Here is a 27,747-nt window from a genome sequence, read left to right on the forward strand (position 1 = left end):
AAGCACATTTATATATCATATAATTTATAATTTGTATGTACTATATGCAAATACATTTTTGTATCTTATACAAAAAAATCCTATGTTTGTTATTGTTTATGCTTTATGTTTTATTTTTTAAATATCCACTTTGTGATATATATTTATATATGCAAATGCAAGAGAGAGAGAGAGAGAGAGAGAGAGAGAGAGAGAGAGAGAGAGAGGAGAGAGAGAGACCTTACTCAGAAAGACAGTAAATGTCAAAGAAATTAAAGAATTGTAGTAGTTTCAATTTGGGACTATCATGAATCCACATTCTGAAATTGCTTATTTCTCTAAGTTGTACTTAAGCTTGGGAAACTGAAGTTATGGAAATGCAGGTAATGAATTTTAGCCCACGTTATATACTCTTTTGTAATGATAATCCTTTAGGACATATGAGGCAACCAGTCTGTAACAGGCAGAACCAGGGAAAGTCAGCACTGCATTACCATGTTTCCAAAGTGAAATATATGGGGCTTAACTCAATAGTCTATGAGAAGGTTAGTTCCTAACAGTATTATAATTTATTAGTATGTATATAAGGTTTTGACCCTGCATTTTATAGGTCTAATCTCTGGACTCCTCTCTCTCTCTTTCTCTCCCCCCTCTCTTTGTCTCTGTCTCTCTATCTCTGTCTCTCTGTCTCTGTCTCTCTCCCCCCTCTCTTTGTCTCTGTCTCTCTGGCTCTGGCTCTGTCTCCCTATCTCTGTCTCTCTGGCTCTGTCTGTCTTGTGTGTGTGTGTGTGTGTGTGTGTGTGTGTGTGTGTGTGTGTGTGTGTGCCTTCCGTCAGAAGTGGAATTGCTCTTCACTCAGAACAACTTCAGGGCCACAGTCCCTGCACAGAAATGAGACTGTGGGAATATCACATAAATGCAGTAAATAAATGTCTTCAGGGGGTGTAGAGAAATCACCCATCTGAGGAAGGCATTAATTATTCTCGGTCTTGTCTTGGTTTGTACAGTGTTTAGAGTAGACTGTGTAAAGCTGATGAACGTAGAGCAAAGAGGACTTTGGTTCATATCCTGAACTAGATATTTTCTAGCAGTAAATGCGTACCTGTGTGGAATCTCAAATTTACTTTGTATTTAAAACTGTCTTGGAGTCAGAGACAAAATAGTATTTGGCATGCCTGGGACATGCAGAGTCTCTCTCTGGTGTCTGGAGGCAGATGTATTTGCTGTTCATTTCACAGCCCTGAGGTGCTCGGTAGTGTTAGCTCTTAGCACTGACTCTGTTTATGGACACAGTAAATGGAAACTGCTTGATGCAACAGAGATGTGTTTAGCACATACAGAAAGGAGCTTGTTTTTCACAGGCTTTATGGAAATCAAGTCAAAAGCTTTTGCCTCTCTGGATGCAAATCTCACACCTTGCATTTGGCCTTTCTACCCCCAGGATTCAGTGGGGAACTAGAACACATCAGGGTGCAATTGTCCTCTCTCTCAGCCATTTTGTTGTAGCTTTCTATCTTCCTTTTAGTCTTTCATTTCATGATCTAATATAATTTCTAAATTTAATTTGAAGTGGATAAATTATTCAAAGACAAGTAAGTATACTACTTAGACTACTGAATTTACTTGTTCTAAATGGGAACAATCTTAATTTACAAACATCATCACTATCTCTAGAGGTATGTCTTCCCTCGCACCCTTCCTTACTCAACAAACATAGAATGAATATTTATATGAAAATCATGGTCTGATACAGTAAAAGCCTCTGTTATATCACTCCTGGTAACAATCTCAAATTCTTTTTAGTTTCTGTATGGATCATAATGGCAGTGTACAACAAATAACACAGCTATAGGGTTGTGCTCTGCAGTGCTGGTGGTGAAAATATAAGGATTTGTTTGTTTGTTTGTTTATTGAAAACGTGTTACCCAGTAATGTTGATTCTTTTTAACAGTCATTTTTAGAATAATTGTCAAAAGAAAAAGATGTATAATAAGCATCTTAAGTGGCTACCTTCATCTGCATGGAGTCCTTTTTGTATTCTAAGGTAGCAGACTTTGAATTTTCTTGCTAAAAAATGAATTCATTAAAGGTTGTTTCCAGTGATAACTGGTAAAAAAAAACCCAGCTTGTTAACTCTTCTGCAATCTTTATTTTATGATGTTAATGCTTTGTATAGCCATTTCCTCTGCCTTTAAACATTCCCCTCAGCATCAGGGGCAGGGGTGGTCCTGAGCTCAGAGGTAAACAAAGTCACACATCTGGGAAGTTTCATTCCTGGAAGATTTCAAAGGAGTGAACTGCTGGGAGAAGCCAATTAGCAGCTTAGCTGCAGAGAGAGGGAGTTTCCTGCAACCTTTGCACAGACATCCATGGTTCCAGGCTTCCTTGGCCATCACCATAGAGGGTGGACTTCTCAGTGAGACAGCTCCTCTTTTCTCTCTTCTTTTTTCTTTTCTTCTCTTTTCTCTTCCCCTTCCTTCCTTCCTTTTTTGTTTCTTTGGTTCCTTCCTTCTTTCCTTTCTTTCTTTCATTTTTTGAATCATCCTTGTTCCTCTAAGTAACCCCTCATCAGTATTTCTGTTAGTAACTCCAGGAAAAATTCACATTAGTTGGACTTTGTTCTGTCCTGGGTTCCCTTTCTGGGATGTATAGGTAGATGTGTGTGTGTGTGTGTGTGTGTATGTGTGTGTGTGTGTGTGTGTGTGTGTGTGTGTGTGTGTGAGAGAGAGAGAGAGAGAGAGAGAGAGAGAGAGAGAGAGGTGAGAGAGAGAGAGAGAGAGGGAGAGAGAGAGAAGAGAGAGAGAGGCGAGAGGTGTTCTGGAAAACTCTATCATGCAACAAGAGGGTATCTGTCTTTGTTCTCAGCTCCACTGGGATACTTAAGTATATATATTTACTAGTTAAAGAGACAGTTAACTTGATAGACATTTAATCAGCACCGATTTCAATACGTGCTAAAATATATGAGTTCTAGATGGAGAAACACATAGTTCTGCCACATAAATTGACACTGCATAATTGTATTATGCAGACATGGTTGTATACAATGTAGTGATACAATGTGTTTACAATAATCAATGATTGCTTGAGGGAGAAATTTTGAGAGGAATTGGATTATTAATATAACATGTAAATGTGTATTTCATATGCAAATGGGCGGAGGAATCAAAAGTGACAAGTAAACTTAGGGTCATAGGAGTACCTTGAAGGGGGCCCTTGATTGCATTGGGCATCTCTAAGTCTTTGGGGAATAAAGACAGGGAAATCCTAGTTTAAAATGGAACGTCAAAGCAATTGAAAACTTGAAAAACAGGCTTTTGATTTACATTCTCAATTAAGCTAACAATACCCCTGAAGGACAGAAGTTATGAGTGCTTAGATTTCTTAGGTGCGTGGGGATGTAGCCCAGCGGTAGGTAGATTTCTTAGGTGGAGTGAGTGGGGTGGGAAGACGCCTAACAGGAAAATACTATCCCTCTGTGGAAAGCACTTCGAGAGTGGAGGAATTCTGCACCTGAGAGAGCCCTCTCCTCTGGCCCCCAGCTGTCTGAGCGGTGGGGGGGGGGGCGCAAGCCTGGCAGGCTGCAGGCATGAACAGGTGTCTCAGCCACCTGGCCCCTCTGGGGAGAACAGGACTCAGTGCTGCATTGGTGAGCTTGTAAAACGCAAAGCATTTTCTGCAAATGGACCTGAAGATCTGAGGCATCCCGGCTGACAAGTGGAGGGGCTTGGCAGGTCAGAGGCTGCTACCAGGTCTCTCCACCCACGCAGGATCCCGTTCAACCCTAGGGGACCATGCCACAGCCTTTCCTTCTGCTTTTAATGATGAGATAGTTTAGATGTTATTACGAGACTTTTTATATTATGTGCTGAGTTTGATTAATGAGTACCCACCAGTTAGGCACACACTGGCAACGGTTATGTTTGAGATCCATAGGGCTGAGTGGGAGGGACAAGGAACGACCCCCAAGTCCTCTTGGACTTTAAAGTTGGCTGAGCAAGGATCCTTTCCCCCAGGTGAGTCTGAGTCCAGAGAGGAACTGATTCTGAGGAGTTTGTTGACATCTGCTTGGTAACAACTTGCTTATGCTTTTGGTTTGTATTTATTAGCTCTGTCAAGTATCACAACAGGCAGGGCCCTCGGGTCATCTCAGGATCAGTCCTGGTGTCTGCCTGTCCTGTGAGGGCTCTGCCTTGCACCTGCCTGGGACCCACCACCCAGAAGTGGTGATCAGTCAAGTGCTAGGCCTGTTTTTATCAATCCATACTTTCAGCTTAATTTTCATTGAGCTCCTGGACCCCATCAATTCCCCCCTGCCCCAATTCTCCAGAAACAGAAAATCTCCCTGGAGACTTCTGACTCAGAGATCACTGGACTCAGGAGTAGTTACTTATGCACATGAAATGGCAATGGCACACGTTTGAAGGTAGGACATGGTATTTATCTGAGTTGGGGTATCATGTGAATCACCTGCTCTTATTTCCATTTTCACCGAGTCCTAGCTGAATTAAAATACTCTTTTTAGCCGGTTGGTGGTGGCGCACGCCTTTAATCCCAGCACTCGGCAGGCAGAGGCAAGCGGATCTCTATGAGTTCGAGGCCAGGCTGGACTGACAGCCTCCAAAACAATACAGAGAAACCCTGTCTTGTAAAACCAAAAAATAAAAATATATAAAAAAATACTCTTTTTAGTAGTCAAAAGGTTACTTGAGGTGACAAATGGGTGAAATCGAAAAAGAAAAGTTTTTTTCTTGTTTTCTGAAAAATTAAAGGTAATCTTTCCTTGTTCTGATTGTACAAAGACAAATTACAGTCGGATGTACTTACATGGTGGGGAAAATGATGTTACAACTCCTACAAACAATGTGGAATAGTTAAATAAGGTTAACGGACATAATAACCACCTCAAATACTTATTTCTTGAGGATGAACCTTAAAGTTTTACTCACAGGGATGTTAAAGGGTGTAATACATGTTTTCCAAGGTCAATCTCTTGGGAGTCTCAATGATGTTCCTCTAGTTGACATCCTGTCCTCTTCTGTCTCAGTCACACTGCCTCCATCTACCAGCCTCTGTGTCCACTCTGCTTCCCTTGTTTCTTTCAGTACAAGTATTTACATGTAAGTGGGGCATTTACCCTAAGTACTTACATGTAAGACACAGCATGTGTCTCGGCAGTCTAGATAACTGAACGAAATATTCTCCAGCCCAGACAGAAGATGATGCAGTGTCTATTGGTTTTACAAATTAAATCGAGTTCCCAATGCGTTTGTTATACACATTGCTTTATTAACTTCTCTGCTGATGGACACTTAGCCTGATTCCCTAACATAATTATTGTGAATAGTTTTGGAATAGGTATGTGTTAAGTGTTTCTTTGGTATACTAATTTCTTTGTTCATACACTCAGTAGTGGTATCACTGCAACATGATTGCTCCATTTCATTGTGAAAATTGTTTTTCAAATTTTATTTTTATTTAAATTAGAAACAAGCCTGCTTCACATGTCAATCCCAGCTCCAGCTCCCTACCCTCCTCCCCTACCCCTGCCCCCCTGTCCCCCACCAACCCTCCACCCTATACAACCTCTGCTGCCCAGGGAGAGTGAGGCCTTCCATGGGGATCCCCAAAGTCTGTCATATCATTCCGGCAGGGCCTATGCTCTCCTCCATGTGTCCAAGCTGAGACAGCATCCCTCCAAGTGGAAGGGGCTCCCAAAGTTGATTGGTACGCCAGGAATAAATACTGATCTACTACCAAAGGTCCCATAGATTTCTGAGGCCTGCTTGCTGACATCCTCATTGTGAAAATATTAATGATCTATTTATTTTATTTGTATGTATGGTTGTTTTGGCTATGTGTGTGTATGTACAGCACATGAATGCCTAATACCCACTGAAGTCAGAGGAGGGCATTAGCTTCCCAGAAACTAGATAGTTGTAAGCTTCCGTGTGGATGCTGAGAATCAAACCTGGTCCTCTGCAAGAGCAGCCAGAGCTCTTATCCCCTGAGCATCTCCCAGACCTTACTGCTTCAGTTCTTTTTGTTGTTGTTTATCGAGTAACTTCTACACTATTTTCTATACTAGCTAATTTGCACTCCTACCAACACTGTACGAGCATTCTCTTGTCATTTTAAACCACGGTTCAAAATTATCCCCTCTGTTGTTGTTTGAGTTCTCCAAATATTGTGAAGATTAACCTTTCTCAGGTGTGCACTGTGTGTGCAACACTTTCTCCAGACACAACTGATCTCCTCATTGTTCTGTTGGTTCCCACATTGTCCATATGTTTTGACTTTGATGTGCTCTCACTTATTTATTTACTTTTCATTTTGCTCACGCTTGCATGGAGCCATAACTGTCTATACTGTGCCCCATAATTTTCTCTGCAAGGTTTCCTCTAATTGTTATACAGTTTCAGGTCTTGCATATAAGTCTTTAACCCATTTTAGGCTGATTTTTGCATACGGTGTGAGACAAGGGTCCAGTTTAATTCTTCAGCACTTGGATATCTAGCTTTCCTAATACCGTTTATTGAGGAAATGGCACCTTTCAAATGTGTACTTGGTGCTGTTGCTGAAAGCCACAGCACCTGTGTTCTAGAGATGAGCAGCAGTGGTTAAACTGAAAGATGAGTACAAAGTTCTGTGGCACAACAAGCTGAAGACTTGAGCGGAGAGCTAGGAGGCAGACATTTCACAGCATCACATCTGAGGGGCAAAAGACATGCACGCAAAAAGTTCAGGGGTTATAAATCCTCAAGAGACATATCTATATGCAATGTTAATTTAAGAGGGAAGAGAAAAAAGGAAAAGACTAGAAACAACGTATGGAAATAAAGGCTGAAAATTCCCTCAACTGTGGGAAGATACCAGTCTCCTGACACAGGGAAAACAAGGATCTTTCAACTGACAACTGAGTTTACCCCTAAGGGGATTTCACAAAGACATATATGATCAGACTACCAGAACTCAAAGAAAAAGTGAGAACAACAAGAGAAAAATTGCTAAATAGTTAGTAGTGCTTTGTTGCTCTCTTTTCATTCAGTGGATATAACTATTCTTCATACTGTGGATTAACACAGAGGTTTTGAGTTATAAGAGAATTAGGAGTAAATTTCTTAGTATATTACACACAGACACACACACACACATGACTCCCTGTGTGTATATACAGTGTCCCTTATGAACAGAAAATGATGAGTTAGAAATAATTTATTAGAAAAAGGAAGCAAGGTACTTGTCTAGTGTTGGGAGTAACTCAGGGCTTCATCCCAACTGTTGCTAGATTTGAGTTCAGGTTCCATCACTCACCATGGCTTGTGTGAGAGACACTGCTCTGAAAGCCTGAGCTTGCCTCTGACTCTCTGGCTCTGGTCTCAGGTATAAGCACAGTCTACTGGATGAGGTTGTATAATGTACTAGGACATAATACAGCCAAACCCAAGCAGACTTCAGTCCCTTGTCCTTGAGCCTTACAAAAACCTCTTTCTCTTTATGGAGATTGTTGCCTCTGATGTTTCATTATAGTGATGAAAAACTGATGTATACAATATCTGTTTTCAGGTTTATGGAAACAAACATCAGAGTTATGTGTGTTAAAATATTAGAATATATAAAATATATATAAATGAGAAAGTTAATTAGCTTGTTAGACTTGGGTTTATTACTATAAGAAATATCAATGACATAAAGGAAGTTTGAGGTTCTAACACAGGGACAGGTAAATTTATACTACTTGGAAATAGTTCCGTGATACATTTGGCTAAACAATTCCATCAATAGATTCAAGACAATAAAGATTTTTGAAGAAAACTTAGCTTCCTTCATAAATTATAATCTGATTTTTCTAATCATGCCTTTTCTTTGGTGGCCACTTGGAAAAATATTATAAATTATTTTGATTGTTTCCTTTTGCTATTACACTCATAACACTTGTTCCAAGGAACTGTGATTAAAATAATTGGAAAGAATGAATTTTGAGTAGAAGAAAGTGACTTTGACAGCTGGCCTCAGATGGTGAGGGAGATTTACTGTGTGTTACATTTCTGTCAGAACTTTACTGGTGATTTCCCACTCCGAGATATGACTATAGTGACCCAAAGTTTCAACCTGAGACTCGTGGGTCAATTCTCACTTTAAATAGTGTCTATATGTTAATATCATGACTCAAAATACATGCTGTTCTGTTTTTCAATGAACTCCATTAATACAACCATAATTAAAGTTGCTAAGCAACTAGTAATATTTAATTTCTCTTAGCTTGTTCAGTGGGTATAACTATGATGTCCCTAGAGGTCTTGGGTATTTTCGTATGTAAACGGAGTGTTTCTCCTCCCAAAGTTGAGAGAGCTATCACCATAGATCTTCAAATAGTATGTCTTCAGTAGTGAGTTAGTCTGACACTCCACGCTTTAAATAGCATCATAGAACTGAGCCAAAAATTTTGCCCTTTCTTAGTCATTCCCTTCAAATGGAGAATCACTTTAAACACTTGTGTGACATAATTTCTAGTTATAAAAAAGTCAAATGTCCATATGCCAGGGAGTTACGGCCCCTTGGTTGTGGTATAGACCAGTCCTGAGTTCGAGCACAGAGTCCTGCTTTTTCTTTCTGTGCATGTGTTGTCCTCACAATACAGATAGAAACCTGGTCAGAACTACAAGCCAGTGGGAGAACATCAGGGACTTATCTGGGAGCAGAGATGTCATTATGTTTTCTAAGCTTTCTGATTTTAGAGATTAGCTTTGTAATGGCATATTATAAGAAAAATATTTTAAAGAGTTCCCTTAAGATGTCATCAAAGAAGTCAATTGTGGGTTAGTTGCATCTCTCATATGTAAAAATGGCTGAATGGTGTGGGACAGATGCAGCCTTCATTATCACAGAATTATTTTTTAACTTAGTAGTAGGTGATTGGCATGTTTCCAAGTAAGGTCTCAACATCAGGCTGGCAAGAGTACACTAGTTCTGCTGAGACTGCAGGACTGGAAACCTACATTCACCGGTAAGGAAAATAAGACATGAACTGCTTGCTTTCCTTTATAATTGACTCAAACAAAACTCATTATGCACAGAACAAATTCATTCTATGATATTGCTTTCCAGATTTTACTAGAAAAACAAAGCCCTCCAAGGTCTCTCTCTCTAAATCCCAAGACAAAGACTTGGATGGAATGGTGTTTATTGAGGATGAGGACCAAACAGTTAGATTCAACCTTAGAGCAGATGATCTTGCACATTTAAAATGATGCCCAGAACCAGATGTAAAAGAAAGAACTGGAGAATTGAATTCTCTGAGAACCACAAGGTACTTTTTATACTTGGAGATGTGGGAGAAAAGAAATTTCCAGGGTTTAGATGGAATACAGCAACAGAGACAGAAACATGCCCTGCATTCTGCCTCTCTCTGGTGGGAACCTCTCTGCCTTCACCAGCATCTGGAAATACACACCAGGACTTTAGCTAAGTGTTTTTTATCTGCTATGCATGAAGGAAAGGGGAAACACATTTTGGTTCCTGGTAAAGCAAAGTTAAAGGACATGCCCTAAAGAACACAGAGATGGACGAGATTTGACGGATGAAGAGAGCTGGAAATAAAGGCAAGTGCGAGAACATTTCCCATCACATGTCACACTTTCTGACGTTTCCCAAGGGCTCAGTGTAGATTTTCAGTCTCATGGTATTATATTAAATAATGAAGAAACACAGGTGACACTGGCATTGTCTAAAGTCCCTTTCTTATTCAATTAAATGTCATTTACCAAATCCAGAGATATATGTTTTCTGCGTCATAACTGTATGTGTTTGTGAAGCAGAGGATGGCTGTAAATTGTCTCTGTCGCTTTTTTACACACTGTTGGCTGAAATTATTTGATTTGCATATATTAGAAGAAAATTAAAGAAATGGACTCTAGAGCGCTCAGATCAGCACAACAGTACAGTGACAACAGCTGCCCAATCTGGGCAGCACCAGCATCGAGGAACGTGTTTTTTGAAGCTTTTCTAATTCTGAAGGCCAGAAGTGTATCACAGGGAACATGAATGAGTTGATTTTGTTAATTTTGACAAACTCACTTCATAACAATTAAATTTACTTTCCTGACAGTGATAGAGCCAGACATAAGAGGAAAATCAATACATATGTAATCTCATATTATTATCACTATATCATTAACTTATCCTTCTGGAATGTGTTCAATATAATTACACATTTTAGGAGTTTAGAGTTATGAAAAACATGAGAATTATCAATTTTCAGACAATATTAATGGCATTTATATGCATCTCTGTGTCTTTGCCATTAGGTCATTAATGTTTATTAAATGCTAGATACAATTAAACTTTGTTTGAACTGGACTGAACATGTATAATGCTGTAATAATTATTCTACTTTTTTTGCAAACAGTGAAAACTGAAGAATAGAATATTGCATTGAATTTACAATGAACACATGAAATGATTAAAGAAGCTCTGTGGGTTTATGTTTATTTTTAAAGTTTTATTTCATGTGTTTACTACTATTTGTATGAAAAGTTCAGCTCTCCCATGACCCGAATAGTGGGTAAGATGGTATAAGTTTGGATTTATGGTTAGGTATAGATTTATCTTAAGATCTGGGTATAACTGATGGAGCATTTCATGTGTCTGCATCAGTTTCATTGCTTCTAGTGAGACTGCAGTGTTAGACAACATCACTCTTCAGATCCTTCTGTGATATAGTTTGAGGTAAAATGCACTTTGTACATTAGTGGAGTTGTTTACTAAGCATCAGTGTGTCATCAAACCCTTGTCTACTGCCACAGGCTCCTGAGAGAGAAACAGAGCTGGCAAAAAGAAATGTCAAATCTGCCGGCAGCAGTATACTAAAATCTGAGCTCTTAGGAACTTGGGTTACAAATTGCAGCTCTCCTGTCCCTTTTGGGTTCTTGTTACCGCATGGGGTTTCATAGCTTTTTCTTTATATACTCCTACTTTTCTTAATGTCAGCTCGACTTAAAAAAATCCATTCACTTTATAATATGTAACACTGTGACATACAATATAAAATGACATCAAAAACCTGATAGAAGTAATCACAAAAATAAATATTATGAGGAGTCACTGCAGTAGTATGTGTATGTTGGGGAACAAGTGTTTTACTACTGAACTATTTCTCCAGTCATCACTCACTACAGAGCAGGCATTATTATTATTATTATTATTATTATTATTATTTATTATTTTGAGAGACATTCTCATTATGTAACTTAGGCTAGCCTTGAATTTTCTGTATAACCAGGCCAGCCTCAAACTTCCTCCTGTCTTTATTTCCCGAGTGGTGGGATTATAGACATATGACACTAAATTGGGATCATTGGATTTTAGGTAGAAACTTTAATTATGATGGCTTCAATTTGCTTCCTGCTCTCTCAACTTTAAAACAGAAATTAGTGAGTGTTAGAACATGGTAAAAACACGAGAACACCAATCACACATGTTCTGACTTGGGAAACCAGAAGCATATGGAAATATAGGTCACTGTTATCCTAAATTTTATGATGATTTAGACCATCTTGGGACATTAATTATACCATTTTCAGCTGGTATAATTTCAGTCTTTTAAGGTTGTCAGGCAGGCATGAATATTGTATTGCACCGAATCACAGTTTCTCTATCTGAGGTAAAAACGAGTTTCTCAATTTCTAGCATGGATTATGTCCACTTTCTTTGAGATAGAAAGGCACATGGTCCCAAAGATCAGTATTATTTTAAGGTTCAATAACAAGTAGGAAATAAGCATTTATCAGGTGACTGATAATCATTTAATTCCAACATACCAATACAGAGGAAATATTTTACACAAAAAGGAGCTAAAAAGTCTACAACAATCTAGATAGACTTGAGTATGACTTTATTTCCCACTTTGTACGTCATAGCTAATAACAGGACAGATTAACCTACAAACCATTAAACTGTTTCATCAGAGCAATAGCTCTCAACAATCTTCAAAGAAATCTGATCTTTCATTTGAAAGAGTAATTGGAATTCAGTTTTCAAAGGGCAGTAAATTAAACAGCATTTTAAAAATATCTTGAATAATAAGGAAGGAGACAATAGGCCAATAAGAGAGTTAGAGAAATTACTGTTTATTTTTAGGATAAAGTTTAGAAACGAATATAATTTTTAAAAAATCAATAAATGATCAAAAGCCAAGAGAAAACCCAAGTTTGGGAATAAAGGTGAATTAAAATGTCATTTTATGTTTAAATCTTGATAAAGTTATGTTATAAAGCTAAGAAGTAACCATTGCTATGTCTTCAACAATGGTTTCATTCTTATAACAGTGTGAATTTCATTTCTACTCTGCATTTTAAGCAAGAGTAAAGTCATCAAAGAAAAAGCTAACATTGTTAAAGGTATAAATGTAATTCCAGGAGGAGAAAACAGAGGACACGGAGTGAAATTTCATAGCATCTAAATGAATTTGTCTCAAAAATTTATATATAGTGCAAGTTTTCACTGATGGTACTTGTATTAAGTAGCTCATATGGTATTGTAATTTATCCCTAAAAATGATGTTTAAAAAATCACCACCCAGTATTCCTCTTTATAGTGGAAGTATGGGAAAAGCTTTGAACAATTGTGGATTTGTTTGTATCACTCGCTGATCCCTGTCAGGTGTTGACTGGGACTGGAAAAACTACAGGTCGGATGGATTTGAAGAATCCACTTAGAAGACTATGGATTCAGGCCACCACATGGTTGACTAAGTAGGTGCTGGGTTTTTCTCCATTGGTGAGTTCCATGAAGTTCTTTGATTCTTCCAAGAAACCAAGGTAGAAAACAGCTTGTTACTATGCACATTCACTGTACTCTGCTAGGCTTACAACTCATTTCTGACACACTGTAGAAATGACTTACTCCGATTCAAGAATACCACCAAACAGACCAGTGTGAGTGCTGAGACTGGCTTTGACAAGTTACTGTCAGGGACAAAGATGATTAGATGTTAAAGCATGGATTTCTGAATCCTAGAGCACTCTTTGCAGTTTTGTTTTTACCATTTGAATCTACTTATCCTAATAACTGAGGATTTCCACTGGGTAAGCTGGATTCCTGGTTATCTCTTAACTAAGGCCTTTTTATTTCTACTTGTTAACTGTACAGATGCTTTGTCTCCCTCTTTTTATTTAAAGCCCCTCTAAGAATGCAAGTGGTTTTTCTTCTACTAAAGCTCAGTCGTACTGTCTGTATCGCTTCCTCAGCATTCTTGTACAGACAGTTCCTAGAGTCATAATAGGGCACTTAGTAATCCTTTTCATCCAGCATAGTGTGCTTTGAGACTGTGTTATTTAATAATGTAAATGATAGTTACTTATTGATGAAAGTGATTCATGTTTGTATCTTATAATCATAATGCTCATACTTTGTGAAGTTTGTATGTGTTTAAGATTTTTAATTGTTTTTGAGTGAACATCTTGTGTGCATAAATTATTTTTTATAGCTTAATTAGGTTTTAGATGTCAATGTTCAATTTTTTAAGTCACAGAAAAATACAACTACTTATTGGATAAACTTCTAAATTTAATTTACATGTGCCATTTTTCTCTTTATTGGTATAGCAAATTTAGCATCACTTTTAAGGTACCTATAGTCTCTTATTCACATTTTGTTAAATTCCAGGCTGAATACCCTGCCTCCTTCTGCCTTATATTCCTGTCTCTGCCCAATCACACCCATTCCTGTCTCCACCTCCTTAGTGCTGGGATTAAAGGCCTGTGACTCCCAAGTACTGGGATTAAAAGTGTGAGCCACCACTGCCTGACTCTATTTCTCTTTTAGACTGCATCAATCTCTTGTATCCCTGGGTGGCCTTGAACTCACAGAGATCCACCTGCCTGTGCCTCCCAAGTGCTAGGATTAAAGGTGTGTGTCACCACTGCCTGACCTCTATGTCTAACTAGTGACTAGATCAGAACTCTGATCTTCAGGCAAGCTTAATTGTTAAATGAAATATCACCACAGTTGATCTTGCAGAGGACCTGAGTCCAGTTCCCAGCATCCACACTGATTGGCTTACAGTCACCTATAACCCCAGCTCCAGGAGGTCTGATGTCCTCTTCTGAACTCCTTGGCACCTTTACTCATAGGTACAAACATATGTGCATAGATGTAGACAAATCTTTTACAAAAGAATTTAAAAGTTTATTATAATTTTAAAATAACGTGTACCTCATTGGCTGGCTTTTAGGGGTTTGTAGAGATTAGTTATATAAAATTTGTTGTAATTCCCAGTGGATATTCAAATGCTACACCATTGTTGTTAAATTCCAGGCAGATATGCTTTGGTACTGGAGAACTCCCCAGGGAAACAAGGCACACTCCTTTGCTCAAGAGTGCTTTTGATCCTGTCTTGCCTTACTCTCAGCACTCCTGGGAGACTAGGGATGTTGAGTGGTCCAGATACCCTTACATCTGAAGTGTCCATCTTCAGTTTAGTGAGATGACAGACATAAGGCACTTTCATCATCAGATCCACCAGCTAACTAAGGACAATGAATACCTCTGCTAAACCAAATTGGAGGTAGTTATATCTTGCTGAAAGCTGCCTCCCTGCAGAGGGGGTTTCTGAAGTCAAATAAGCAAGGTTTAATGAGAGAGAATATAAAAATTCAAGAGACTAAAAGTGGATTGAGAGGAAATCAATGGCATAATTTAAGTTCACAAGTACAAAATGTTTTTGTATTAATAGATATGATTCTGGAGATGTGGAGAAAATAGAGTATCCACAACTTGTTTAGGACTTATGATAATGGAGCTTTATTTGACAAAAGAATCTATTCTTGTAACAAATATTTGAGAAGGCTACAGACATTTCCCTCTAGGGCTTCTTTTCTAACATTTCCTAAGGTTTTCTCATTAAACACATTCAACCTCGGATAAGTGCTAATCACTCTTAAGACCTTGAAGACTCTTCTCTACCAAATAGGATTGCTTATTCTCATTTTAATAAATTGCAATTTAATTGTTAAATTTCTAACTTCAGAATCTCCATTCTATTCTACTGAAGCTCAAGCTATCCCACCTGCATGAAGCCTTATTTATTAGTCCAGTTCACAGTCCTCAGCTTTCCTACAGTGCTGAAGCCTCACAAGTGGGCACCCATTCTTTTCACACAACACAGTTGCTAAGTGCCAACCGAGTAGTGGGGGTATATTAACTACATGTTCAGTAATTTCTTGATGTCTTCAAACTGTTTGCTTTTATCATAAAAGGTAAGGGATATAAACGTGAAAAAAGTGAGTGTACCTCCAGCAAATAAAATCTTACCTCAAATCTGGGCTACCAGTGACCTGGAAGCTCTTTGAGAATGTGCTTATATGAATGACCTACCTCTCACCTTTACACAAGTAACCTTTATCTGACACTGTAATAATTCTAACAGGTTCCATATTCATTTAAGTCTACTAGGTTTTAGATTTGGCACTTTCAACGTCATGAAATTGGGAACATGCATCTGTATTTTTCTGCTTTGATCAGTTTAAGAAATTTTATCTTGTGAGTGGTAGCTAATGTACATTGGTTCATATTTCTGCATGCAATCCAATAAATGGATGAATAACATTTTACTTCTTTTGTGTTTGTTGCTCTGATAAAATAGGATGAACAAAAACAACTTAAGGAGGAAGGATTTATTTGGTGTTTGGCTTCAGAGTCTGAGTCTATAATGACAAGAACGGTGTGTCAGTAGGTGGCAGGAACTTGAAGCTGACAATAACATTTTATCCACACACAGGCAAGGCTGAAAACCTTTGAATCCTGCTACCAGTGATGCAAGTCCTCTATCAAGACACCAACTTCTAAAGTTCTGTAACCTCCCCCAAACAATGCCATTGACTGGGGACAAAGTGTTCAAATACATGACTCTATGGAGGAGGACATTCCTCACTCAAATGACCACATCAAGTAATGAGTTTCATTCAGTCCTGTGACTCCTGCTTAACTCTGCTCCTGACATGGAATGTCCAGGAAGGAACCTAAATAGGGCCAATTAAGCAGGACTAGGGACTCTGTAAAGATGCTATGTTGGGGCTGACAAGGTGCCTTAGTGGGTACCATGTGCCTTCAAGCTTGATGAACTGAGTTCAACACCCTGAACTCAAATATGGAAAGGAGAAAAACAACTTGGGCTGTCCTCTAACCTCCAAATGAATGCCATGGTAAGGATTCAGGCATGCTCCCACACTTACAAAATAAATAAGTAAATATAAAATGCAAATTTAAAAAAGAAGTCATGCTGTAGACTTACCACAGGATGTCATGAGTTAAAGAATTGAAATTTCAATTGCTGTATTCTATTACAGTCTAACTTTAAATTTATACACTCTTCAAATTTAGTTTTCCACAGAACTATCCATTTGTACGACCAAGGGGGACAAAGGTGGGCCTCCAATAGTTTCATCAAGAACAAGAAGTTTATGGTCTAGTCAGTAATCAGGAGTTGAAAAGAAAAACACAAATTTGATCTCATATTGTGATGTGAGTTCTCTGTAATTTAAACCATTCTCTAAGTTCTCTGATTTCTTAAGACTATGAAATAACACTGTGAATTGATGCTATTAATTATTCATAGCAATGACTTAAGACAAATATTCTTCATCTTGCTAAACAGAAAAAGATTGAATCAGGAAGCCTAGCTAGCTGTACAAAATAATATTGTGACAACAGCCCTTCATTGTGCACTAAAAGTCAAAAATGTGGTGATAGTTTTGCATACTGCCTGCTGGCAGCTTAAACGTAACACAGGCACTATACATTAGGTGACAGGGTTAAACCCAGAGTTCACCCCCAGTTAAAGCCAGGTCTTACATGGAAAGGGCAGAGTAGATGTTCCCACACATTTAAGAAAGTGACGTGTCCACAGGGCACATGTAACTAGTGTAGAAATGTTGAGTAAATATGATCCCCAGGGTTACTAAGAAAATGCAGAAAAATCACCCCCCAGTTTTCTTTTATCCTTATGGCTATTCTGTTTTACCAAATTTTCTTTAAAGAAATCCTCCAAAATTATAAAATACTGTGTGGACACGCAACACATCTTCCCATTTCATTTCAAAGATGTCTCGTTTAGTACTTCTGGGAGACAGTTACTAAGTCGTCTCGGTAGCTGATCTTAACTGACTGAGTGTTATCAGGGTAATGAACCAGCTGACCAGTGTCTGCTATAGTTTCAAAAAGAAGAGAAGAGAGAAGGAGATGAGGACAGATCCGAGAGAGAGAGAGAGAGACAGAGAGAGAGAGAGACAGAGAGACAGAGACACAGAGAGAGAGACAGAGACAGAGAGACAGAGACAGAGTCAGACAGAGACAGAGAGATAAAGACAGAGACAGAGACAGACAGACAGACAGACAGACAGACAGACAGACAGACAGACAGAGAAAGAGACAGAGAGAGACAGAGCAGGAGGTGGGCAAGGCCCATCTTTTAAAAGGAAACCTAGTGAATGGTTGCAGCTGAGGATGTGCTCTGTCAGGCCCCCCCCAGGGCAGGCCAGTACAGGTGCCTGAATACTAACAGCGTCACCGCACCATCTTCCAGTGGTAGATGTTTTTGTGTACATGTAGCCTGGATTTGTATTAACACAGCATCTCAATTTCTGTCTGCAGTTACAGTCTCTGTGTGCTAGTCACAATCCTCCTTAAGACCTCAAACTTTTTTTATTTGCACCTTCCCAATTTCTTGGGAAGCAGCTTTGTGTTTGGCTTATCAGGCACATGCCCGCTCCACAGGAGACTCTGAAGAGAACGTAGCAGTTTCTTCCTTAATTAGCTTATTACTGAAAGTGGATAATTTTCCCGAGTAGCCTACAGGGTGCTCCCAGGTTAAGAGGGAGAAAGAAAGAGCAGAATTGAGAGTGAGCACCATCTCGTGAGTAAGTGCTGAAGGGGGCCTTTTCAAAGGAGAGGGCCAGACAAAGTAGGAATTTAAGCTGTAGTGCCTAGGGGAATTTCAGTAGTTCAAATAATATTTTTCTTGGCCGTGTCTGCTTTCCTATTATTCTAAACTAGCACAAGCAAAAAAAAAAAAAAAAAAAAAAGACATTGAATTCATAACAAAATTTTCCCTGAAAGCAGAAGAGTGTGACATTTTCCTTGAAAAGCAAACTTCCCAGCGTGAGGTGGGATCCTGAGCAGAGCTATGTGAGGACAAAGTTTGATGATAATGGGGGAGAAGCTTCCTGGTGGCCAGAAGAATGGCTAGAGACCTGTGGGCTCTCTTTCCAGTCAGGGGAACTTTTAGGGCATCTCCTTCCCTTGCCTCCATCTGCTGCATCCCGGCTCCCACACTTGCCTCTCCCTCCCTGAGCCCCGGCAGCTTCTCAGATCTTCCTTAGAACCCTTTTCCCTCTCAGGCCACTCTTCCCGGACGTTAATGAATGCCATATGAAGAGTGCCATTAAGGAAATGGAAGAGTGTCTTGTCGATGCGTCCCCTGGCAGCACAGAACAGGCCTTCCACGTGCCAAGCCCCTCACCAAACTGCCCAGAGCTCTGGGACGGGAGGACCTGGCAGTGTCGGGGTGAAGGAGAGGTGAGGCAACTTGGAGCAGAAATGTGCAGCAGTTGCTCGCTACAGGAAGAACGTAAAACTGGAGATGCGGAAGGAGCCGTGTCAACCATCCGGTGCCACTTCATTCGCTTTATTTATAGATGTCGAAGATGCTGCCTGGAGAACGTGAACACTGCTTGCCTCAGTCACAAGAGAAACCGAAGCCACTGGCAACTGAACCCAAGGGCTCTTGGCTCCGAGGACAGTGCATTCTCCACATTGCTCAGTCCTGACTGTGAGACCATCCAGGGCTCAAACCGGGAAAAACATAAAAACTCTGGTATGCTACCCTACACGTTCAATCCTTTTTAGATACATTTCTTATTAAAACAATACTCAGATAATGTGTTATGAGGGATTGGGTCTTTATTTTTGCCACAAAAAAAAGACTATTAACACCCACGTCGACCACATAAATGCCATTTGGAATGACTACTGATCTATGGAAATTTTAAAATTTCAGAATGTCCGAATGATCAGATGTCCCCATTTTTTCAGGGTTGGATTGAAGTTAGCTTGAGAAATGATGGATGTCAACAATGTAATGAATGTGTTTTTATTTGAACTGCAATAGTTCAGAATGACCCAATAGAAGGTGTAGAGAATTATGGGACAACTTTGTTTGTTTTGTTTTGCAAGGAAATCTGGGTCAGTATTAACAGATCACTCTAGTGTGATTTGGACAGATGTTATGATCCAAAGGCTGGCACAATCTCCATCGTTCAAACTAAGATGGCAGGCCAGCTTCACAGAGTTTGGCAAGCAAATGTAACTAACAAAGAACATACCTCAAAAAGAAAGACCTTGCAGATTCTCTGTAGTCAAGTGTCATAGTTGGGTTTTGTTAACTCAACACAAACCCAGGCACACGTTAGAATTCCCAATTTTCTAAACTACCAAATTGACATAGGAGTGACTGGCCTACTATGAGGAGTGCAATTGTAACTCTTTTAGTTTCTACAGGTTTGTTTATTTGATCTAATTTTATTTTTCATTCTAAGACATGGAAGGATTACAAAACAAAATAACAATAATAAAAGACAGTGCTGTCAGTCACCTGTCCACCTGTCTACCTGTCAATAGGGTCACTACCACTTAATGGTACACTAATCTTCAGGCATTGAGGCTAATGTCTCATGGTCCTTTTTCCTTTTCTAGGCTCTATCTTTGGGTACATAGCAGATGGTTAGTTACTGGCCATGCTTTAATATGGAAAACTATATTTCATTGCAAGTCATCAGAGTTAAAAAAGACACAGGGCATCCAAGTGTCTTGAGCAAGTATGCCTTGCCTGTGTAAGGAAGGTAACTGAACTGAGAATGCGAGTAAACAGTAAACAGAGTACTGCTGCGAGGTCCCTGCCTCAGTTCCCACCTCCATGTTCCTGCCTTGATTTCCCCCAGTGATGGACTGTAACCTGCCCACCAAATTCCTACCCTCTCAAGTTGCTTTTGGTCATGGTGTTTTTATCAGAGCAACAGAGAATCAAGCTAGAACATCAAGAATAAAAATAAATATGCTCCCCAAAGTAGCAGAACATATCTTGGGTGCCCTGTGCTTTTTTTTTTTAACTCTGATGACTTGCAATGAAATATTTTGTTTTCCAAATTAAAGCATGGCCAGTAACTAACCATATACTATGTACCTAGAGACAGAGCTCAGGAAAGGTAAAAAGAACATGAGACATTATCCTCAATGCCTGAAGATTCATGCACCATTAAGTGGTGAACTTAGCCTACTGACAGGTGAACAGGTGATTGACAGCATTATGTTTTGTTATTGCTATTTTATTTTGGAGACCTTCCAAGTTTTAGAATACAACACGAAATTAGATCAAATAAGTAAACCAGTCAAAACTAAAAGAAAAAATTACAAAAAGCTCGTTGATTCACACCTCAATCATACAATTGCTATCAATAAATCCTAATTAGCTAATTCTAAGGATTGAGAAGGCAACTCCCATCTTTTAAAATCAGATTGACAGGTAAACACAATCAGAAACTATACCAGAGTCAGCCAGAGCAGTCGGAGCCCAGGCATACAGCAGCGGCCTTTCCACCCTGGGGAGAGAATCCAGGAGCTACATGTCTGTGTCCTCACACTTGCTCAACACTCTAGGAGGGCAATTTCACACTTCTCACCACAAAAACAAATTTCTTTTCCCACTTCAGTTAAAAATAAAGCCAATGTGTTATACAAATGGTTTTCTCTGTTTTGTGTGTGAATTTTATAACTCAAGCATGATTTTAAAACATGGCTATTGCAATGTGAACAGCCACAAAGAATAGCATAAACGTGTATGGATAAGGGAGACGTCATGGAATGACAGAATCCCAGTTATTAAGAAAGAATTCTGGAAAAAGAATCCTGAAGTCTGTAAATCTTACTATTTATTGATTTTGTGATTTGATTATTAGTTTCCATAATCATAAGCAATCCAATGGGGGCTCATAGTTTATATTGCATTTAAAAATTGTTCTCTCCCTGCTATGTAGCATGAGTGCTTGTCAATGCATAGAATTTTCATTATTGTCTAATGGAGAAACTGATGCTAGCATATGTTCAATGTGGTGGCCAATTCTGTCACACACATAAGCAAGACTCAATCAACTTCGTTGACACATCATGGCCGAGTCTCCATCACTAGCATGTCCCAACTCTCAGACCTACTAATATTTAATTTTTATTAAAGATTGAAACTATCTGTAGGGCTGCTACATGCGGTAGCACATGTATTTAATTTCAGCTCTCATGAGGCAGAGGCAGCAGATTTCTGTCAGTTTATGATGTCTGTCTGGTATACATGACAAGTTTCAGGCCAGCCTGGTCTGCAAAGCAAGTTTCAGGCCAGCCAGTGCTTCCTAGTTAGGCCCTGCCTTTAAAAAATTAAAAAGTAGATATTGACTATTTTCAAACAAAAATATATATTTCATTAAATGCAAACTTTAAAATGGTATTATATTAATTCTTTGAGAATTTATTTCATACGTGTCTTCTGATAACATTCATTCCCACCTCTTGCATCTCCAAGATCCAGTTCTATTTTTCAAACTTATAAAGTTCAATTTGTGTTGCACAAATAGTCTTGGGGGTTGTGTCTGTCCTAAAGAATGATGGACCTATTATTAATGCACTCACCCTATAAATAAATCCCACTCTCCCTTTATGCCTATTGATCTGAGAGATGAATTAATGAAACACATTCTATAGCTTTGAAAAATACTCTAGAAATTATACAAATTCACACACATAATTTTCACTCACACATATTATGACTAAAACCTAGCTCAGCTAACATCCTCCCAGAATACTATATTGTGCGGAATTATTTCAGGAGTGTATATTTCATCAGTTGAGAGTTAACATCATACTTATTTGTTGATTCTGACTGATATCAACTTGGAATAAAAGAATTTTATCTAAATGGTGAGATCTAATATGTGATATAACATTAAATTCCAAATTCGTATGGCACTTGCTACCCACTCTGTACAGTTTTGTGTGTATCACCCCACAAGCTTCTTCAATGTCCTTATGATGTGAGGATTGCACTTATCCCCATTTAGTAATTCACCATGCCAGAAGTTAAGCAATTTATCCTAGAGACAGAGTCTGAATTCAGATAATCTGAGTCTAGAACTGATATAATTTGATGCTAAGTGGTTCATTTGGTAACTTTTTTCTTCTCCTATAAGCCCCATACCTTTTTCACTGATATTTAAAGGCAAGTCCCTTTTATTTCAGCCAGATGACAAGAGGCACTACTAACCCTTCTAACCCATCACATGAGAATCATTTGAACCAGGATACTGAAAATTTTTATTTCTAAGCACAAATTCTGTAGGTGCCATGAGAGGCAGCAGTGGTTTCTCAACTGATCAAGTGGTAGGACTCTAGCTCTGTTCTTTTTGCTTCCTTGTTTTAATCAGAAAGCTCAGCTTATGGGAAGATCACCACACTGAAAGGTAGCAAGCTACACAGGAAGTCCTGGAGAGCATCAGTCCTTGTTTGATTCATGATGCATGATCCCACTATAACTTCACAGTTTCTAAGCCTCTGCTTCTTGGACAGTAAAACAGGTATGATACAGATGGCCTTGAAATGATGTGACAGAAGAAATGAGAAAATTTCTCAGTAGCACCATGGGCAGATGCTCTCAGAGGCTCTGCGGATACTGCTTGGGACTGATGGGGACCAGATCCAATTTGACCACCATTTCCTGGTCCTCGACACACTTAGTAAAGATGATTGATGGACGGGATTACTAAGCAATGCACACTTTGGTAAAATCAATAGCATTGACATTTTAGACACAGAACTCCATACTGAATTTGTGCAAACACAATTGCTTTCTTCAGAGAAGGCTCTATTTAGAATATTGCTTGGCTGATCAACAGCAGACAGATCAACAGTTAATAGTCATTTAAGGAAAGAGAAGTTGTAGCTAATTCATATCATGGCATACACCGCCACCCAAATCCAAAGGTTTCCACTAAGAAAAGTGAGTTCCCTGGGGAGCGGAATGTGCAATCAGAATGAACATGCCTTCAGTGTAGAAAGGACTTGGATTGCAAGAGAAACACAGGAGGATTACAACAGTGAGCCCGAGGAATGCAGAAAGAAAAGGAAAGGTCTGGGATGATGAGATGGTGCCTGAGGACCTGAGTTCAGGTACACCCACTGCCTCAGAACAAATGCAATCCCAGTATGAGGGATTCTGAGACAAAAGCACTCCTGGAACTCCCTGACCAAGTCACTGTGCTCTAGGTTCAGTGAGACTCTGTCTCCAAAATTACGTGGAAATACATCGAGGAAAATAGCTGACGTTGACATTTCTCATTCACAAACACAGAGACACAAATCTCCTGCCACACATGCATATGCATATACACATGTGCACACATGAACACATGCACACAGGCACACACACACAAACACATGCACATGCGTACACATGCAAAAAAAAAAAAGGAAAACGGCAGGTCTTCTCACTGGCTTCTTTCCTTCTTCATCAAATGCTGACTTATGGAATGCTAATGCTACTGTGCCAAATCACAAAGCTTTTTAAAAACTCAGGTAGGATTCTGAGACATATGTTAGTATGAGAATAGCATCAGACAGAAAACAAAACATAGCCACCAAAGTGAAGCAAAACTCTGCCTGGATACACCTGTGTACAGATGGCTGCCACAGTAATGTTGGCATTTGTGTGGTCAGGAAAACTACATGGAACAGCAAAGTAGGTGTCTAATTTTCCCATGTTAGCTTCTTCTATTTGGAGAACAGTTGTCATCTCTGCTGATAGTATGTCTGTGTGTAGGAGACAAACCCCTGTTTAACTTCAGAATGTGAGTTTCCTATTGGCCTTTGTGAATGTCATTGGCTCCACCAATGCTTCTAGTGCTCATTCTTCTGTCACACGCTGTGGTACACAGAGGTTCCCACCTGCCAACTGAACGTCTAAATTTCTCTGTCAGAGATGTCTCACACCATGAAGACATTACCGTCTGACTCAATAAAACTGCAACGACCCTAGGGGTTCAGAAGTAGAAAAGGCAGTATGACACAGAAACTGGATGCCACAGTAGATTCTTACTTTGAAAATCCACACTTAGAAATGTGTCGTCTCAAATTATTTTTAGAGTTCAAAAGGCCATTGGAAATTGATTACTAATAAAAAAGAATATTAGTAACTTGGATCATACAATGATCCATAAGTTAAATGTTTACCCGAACATAGCAAATGAATTTCTGGAACCCTCAAGTATGAACTATTTTTTTTTCAATTTTCTGAATGACTCTGATATATGAAGTGAAATTAAAAGAGAATTTGTTGAGGAAGTCTTGTAAGTGTCCAGAAAATATCCCATGCACATACATTGATAACATATGATCACTTTTGGTTTTAGGTAAGAACCATTTTAAAATGAGTTACTGAGGAGGACTACTAAACAAATGACTTGAGTACTGAACACTTCCTACTGTAATTACTCTTTACTTAACAGATTGCTCATTCCAATATGAGAAACATGGATGAAGTTAAGCTCAATAGAAGTACTAAGCAAATTCATGTATCTTTTATATTACTTGTTTATTTTATTTATATCCATTATATATAATATTCATTTATGTTATTCGTTTATTTTCAACCTACAGTGACTTATGCAATGGTTTCTCTGCCCTTTATCTTTCCTGACCCTGGCAGTATTCTCTATACTCTGCTGACAGGCTGATCCTCTTAGTTTATAAATCTGATGATCAATCCCACGCTCAAACTCTTCCATGGGCTCTAATTGTTGCCAGCATTGCTTTTGTGTTTGTTTGGAGGGGTAGGAATCTAAGCCAGGACCTTGTGTAAGTTATCTGACCTTCTAGTCACCATCTCCTGATACTGGGCTTTGCACTGTGCTTCCCAGTACAAATCCATGCTCACAACACGGGGTTTTTGTGTTTCTAGATTAGAATACACTGCTGTTTCAACAGTGTCCTTATTCAAGAAACTTTACATTTACCTTGAGCCTCCAGATTTTGAAGTTGCAATGTGCAACACATTTTTAATGAGAAGTTGTGTGATTTCCCAACACACCCTACCAAGCAACTTGTGAAATTTCTATGCCATTCTTTCTTTTATTCCTAAAATTTACAATAAAATAAATTTTGTGTTGCTTGCTTCTTCCTCTTCCCATTCAATCTTTTACAAGAAATGAATCCTATTGGTTTTGATAAAGCTACAGGATTTAGTATAGTGTCTTCTTATAGTATATTCAATCAAATTTTGCTTTATAAAATTGAATGTTCTGTGACTATAAAATGAATTCTTCCAAGAACTAAATTCTTGTGATATTAATGTACTGGGATCTGTTTCTTCTTACCCTAACGTTTTAATCTCTCTTCATTTAATGCAAGGTTTAAAAATAAAATGGTAGCGAGAGTAAATACATATAGCTTCCAGGCTTGCATTTTTCCTAGAATCTTCAGTTAACATCTCTGAGTCTCAGCAGTCAAATGCTAACCCCCTCTAGATTTAAAATCCACTGGAGTGTCTGTTCAGTTTTAAATAAAAAGTAGATGACTTCTGGAAAGAGTGACAGTTTCCTTCTGGAACTTCTGGGACATATTACTAAAGAGCAGCTTCCCAAGTTGAACACCATAAGTTCTTAGGCCAGCATCATCTCGACAAAAGCAACTCGCTTCCATACATGTAATTCTCAGGATTTCAACAAAATCGTCAGAGCAGATCATATTTATTTAAATCTGAGATTGACAAAAACGCCAGAAAGAAAAGTACTCAATTTCCTGGAAAAAAATCATGTTTAGCAGTCAATTTCAGAGCCAAAAACGCATGCATTTGCTTGATAATCTGAGTGTTCGAGCTGAAAAGGCAGGCTCCCTCCCAAACCCCAATAATTGACTCCACTGATAAATTTGTTTATCATCCTAAGTGTGATGAGCCAATGAAGCTCAGAACTCGGTGTACTCTTGGTACAGGGAGTAAGGAAAGAGTTGACGAGGTGAACGTAGGAAATGCTTCACTTCCTGTGCCCAATCTGCTAAGGAAACATAAACTGGCAGAGCCAGGTGCATCAAAGCCGTCCACGTAGCCAGGAAAATCTCGCTCAGTCCCACCCAGGCCTCTCTCAAGGGTCAGTCCGCGGTGCCAAGACACAGCTTCCTTTTCTAAGATCGGCCTCTTTCTCTCTCTTCCTCTCCTCCCCCTCCCTCTTCTCCTTCCCTCCCTGTTTTCCTCACTACAGATACAGGTCTCAAGTTATCAAGGAGGCTTGTTGGCAGATGCGAAGGAAATAGTTTTTAAATATTTTCCCTGCCCCAATAAGAAATGATCTAGTGTGGGCTAGCCCCTACTAAAGTGAGGGGTGACACTTGGCCCGTGAGCTGAAGGAGGCTGGTGTCTTCCCTAAATGACCACAGTGGAAAAATCTGTGGGCCATTCTGAGTTGTCCTCCATGGTGGTCCCTTCTCTCAGCCACAGTGTGGAGGCCAGGTACACCGGCCGTATCCCTCTTTGTTTTCAGGACGTGTGGCCCATTCAGCACTAAAACACGCTGGCAGGATTCTGCACACTCGAAGGCCTGCAGACCCGAAGCAGGGAAGAATCTAGCCCAGGCTTTCAGAATGTGTATGAACCAGGCACAGAATTTTGAGCACTGTGTTTCAGAGTAGATATTCTCATCAATTGTTTTAATAGTACTGAAGAGTTACTTAGAAGCAAGCCATTGGTCCCCGAAACCTCACGGAAACTTTTGTAAAAATGTCAGATTGGCAGAAGCTCTTAAAATCCTGGCCAGATGCAAGATAAGCAAGAGCGTGATGTGGAAAGACTTTCAGATTTATCCTAAACTTATATAAAATACGTTTTAAAAATTACTGACAAGATGTAACTCCAGTTGGACCATTGGTTTTGTTTCTGTTTTTACTTTACATTGTTTTGATAAATTAAAATTTTGTAGGTAGTAAACTTTGGAAATAAATTAGCAAATAAACAAGCAAATAACATTAGAATTGAGTTTTCTGGATTCCCCTGCCCCGTACCCTCCTCAGGTATGCCCTCCAAGTCAGAACCAGTCTCTCCAGTTGTGTCTTATTTTGGTGGCCTGTGGTTTATCTTTCATACATATCAAACTGCTCAATACTAGAAGCACTAGAATTACCACTGTGGAAAAGTAAAAAATATATATATTCATTTTTATGTTCTTTGCATTGCCTGGCACAGGATGGGGGCCCAATAAATTATTGTTTAATCTTAACTGTTATTTTGTATTACTTAAGGATGGCTGGAAATGAAAATAATGATTCTTATAATTGCTCACTAGGGCAGTGGTCACATGCAACTGAGGACCTTCCGTGCAGTCGGGGTAGGTTTTACATGTCTATCTTTAAAGTTCTGGGAGCTACACGAAATATTATGGGATTGTGCTCACATCTGCATATACTTCTATAACATGTCTATAAATGCCAGTCTCCATTTACCCAGTCACCTAAGATGCTAATATTCTCCTAATTCGCTTCTCAAGCTGGCTTTCCCTGACCAGAGCTGAAAGACAGCCGTGATTGACACTGGTGGCCTTGGCAACACACTGTTTCCAATGACAACCTCCCCTCATACAGGATTCTCCTATTATTCTGGGCCAATGACTGAAGAGAACAATTTTTTTGAAT

At 39.1% G+C, this 27,747-nt stretch overlaps 1 protein-coding gene across 4 annotated transcripts in view; it reads right to left on the reverse strand.

Annotated features, from left to right (window-relative positions):
- The window catches only part of Emcn (endomucin), a 93,069-nt gene that overhangs the window by 64,776 nt on the left and 546 nt on the right, over nucleotides 1-27,747 (reverse strand). The gene's annotated exons all lie outside the window — the stretch shown is intronic.

This window comes from Mesocricetus auratus, unplaced genomic scaffold (assembly GCF_017639785.1).
Source record: "Mesocricetus auratus isolate SY011 unplaced genomic scaffold, BCM_Maur_2.0 Super-Scaffold_100009, whole genome shotgun sequence".
NCBI lineage: Eukaryota > Metazoa > Chordata > Mammalia > Rodentia > Cricetidae > Mesocricetus > Mesocricetus auratus.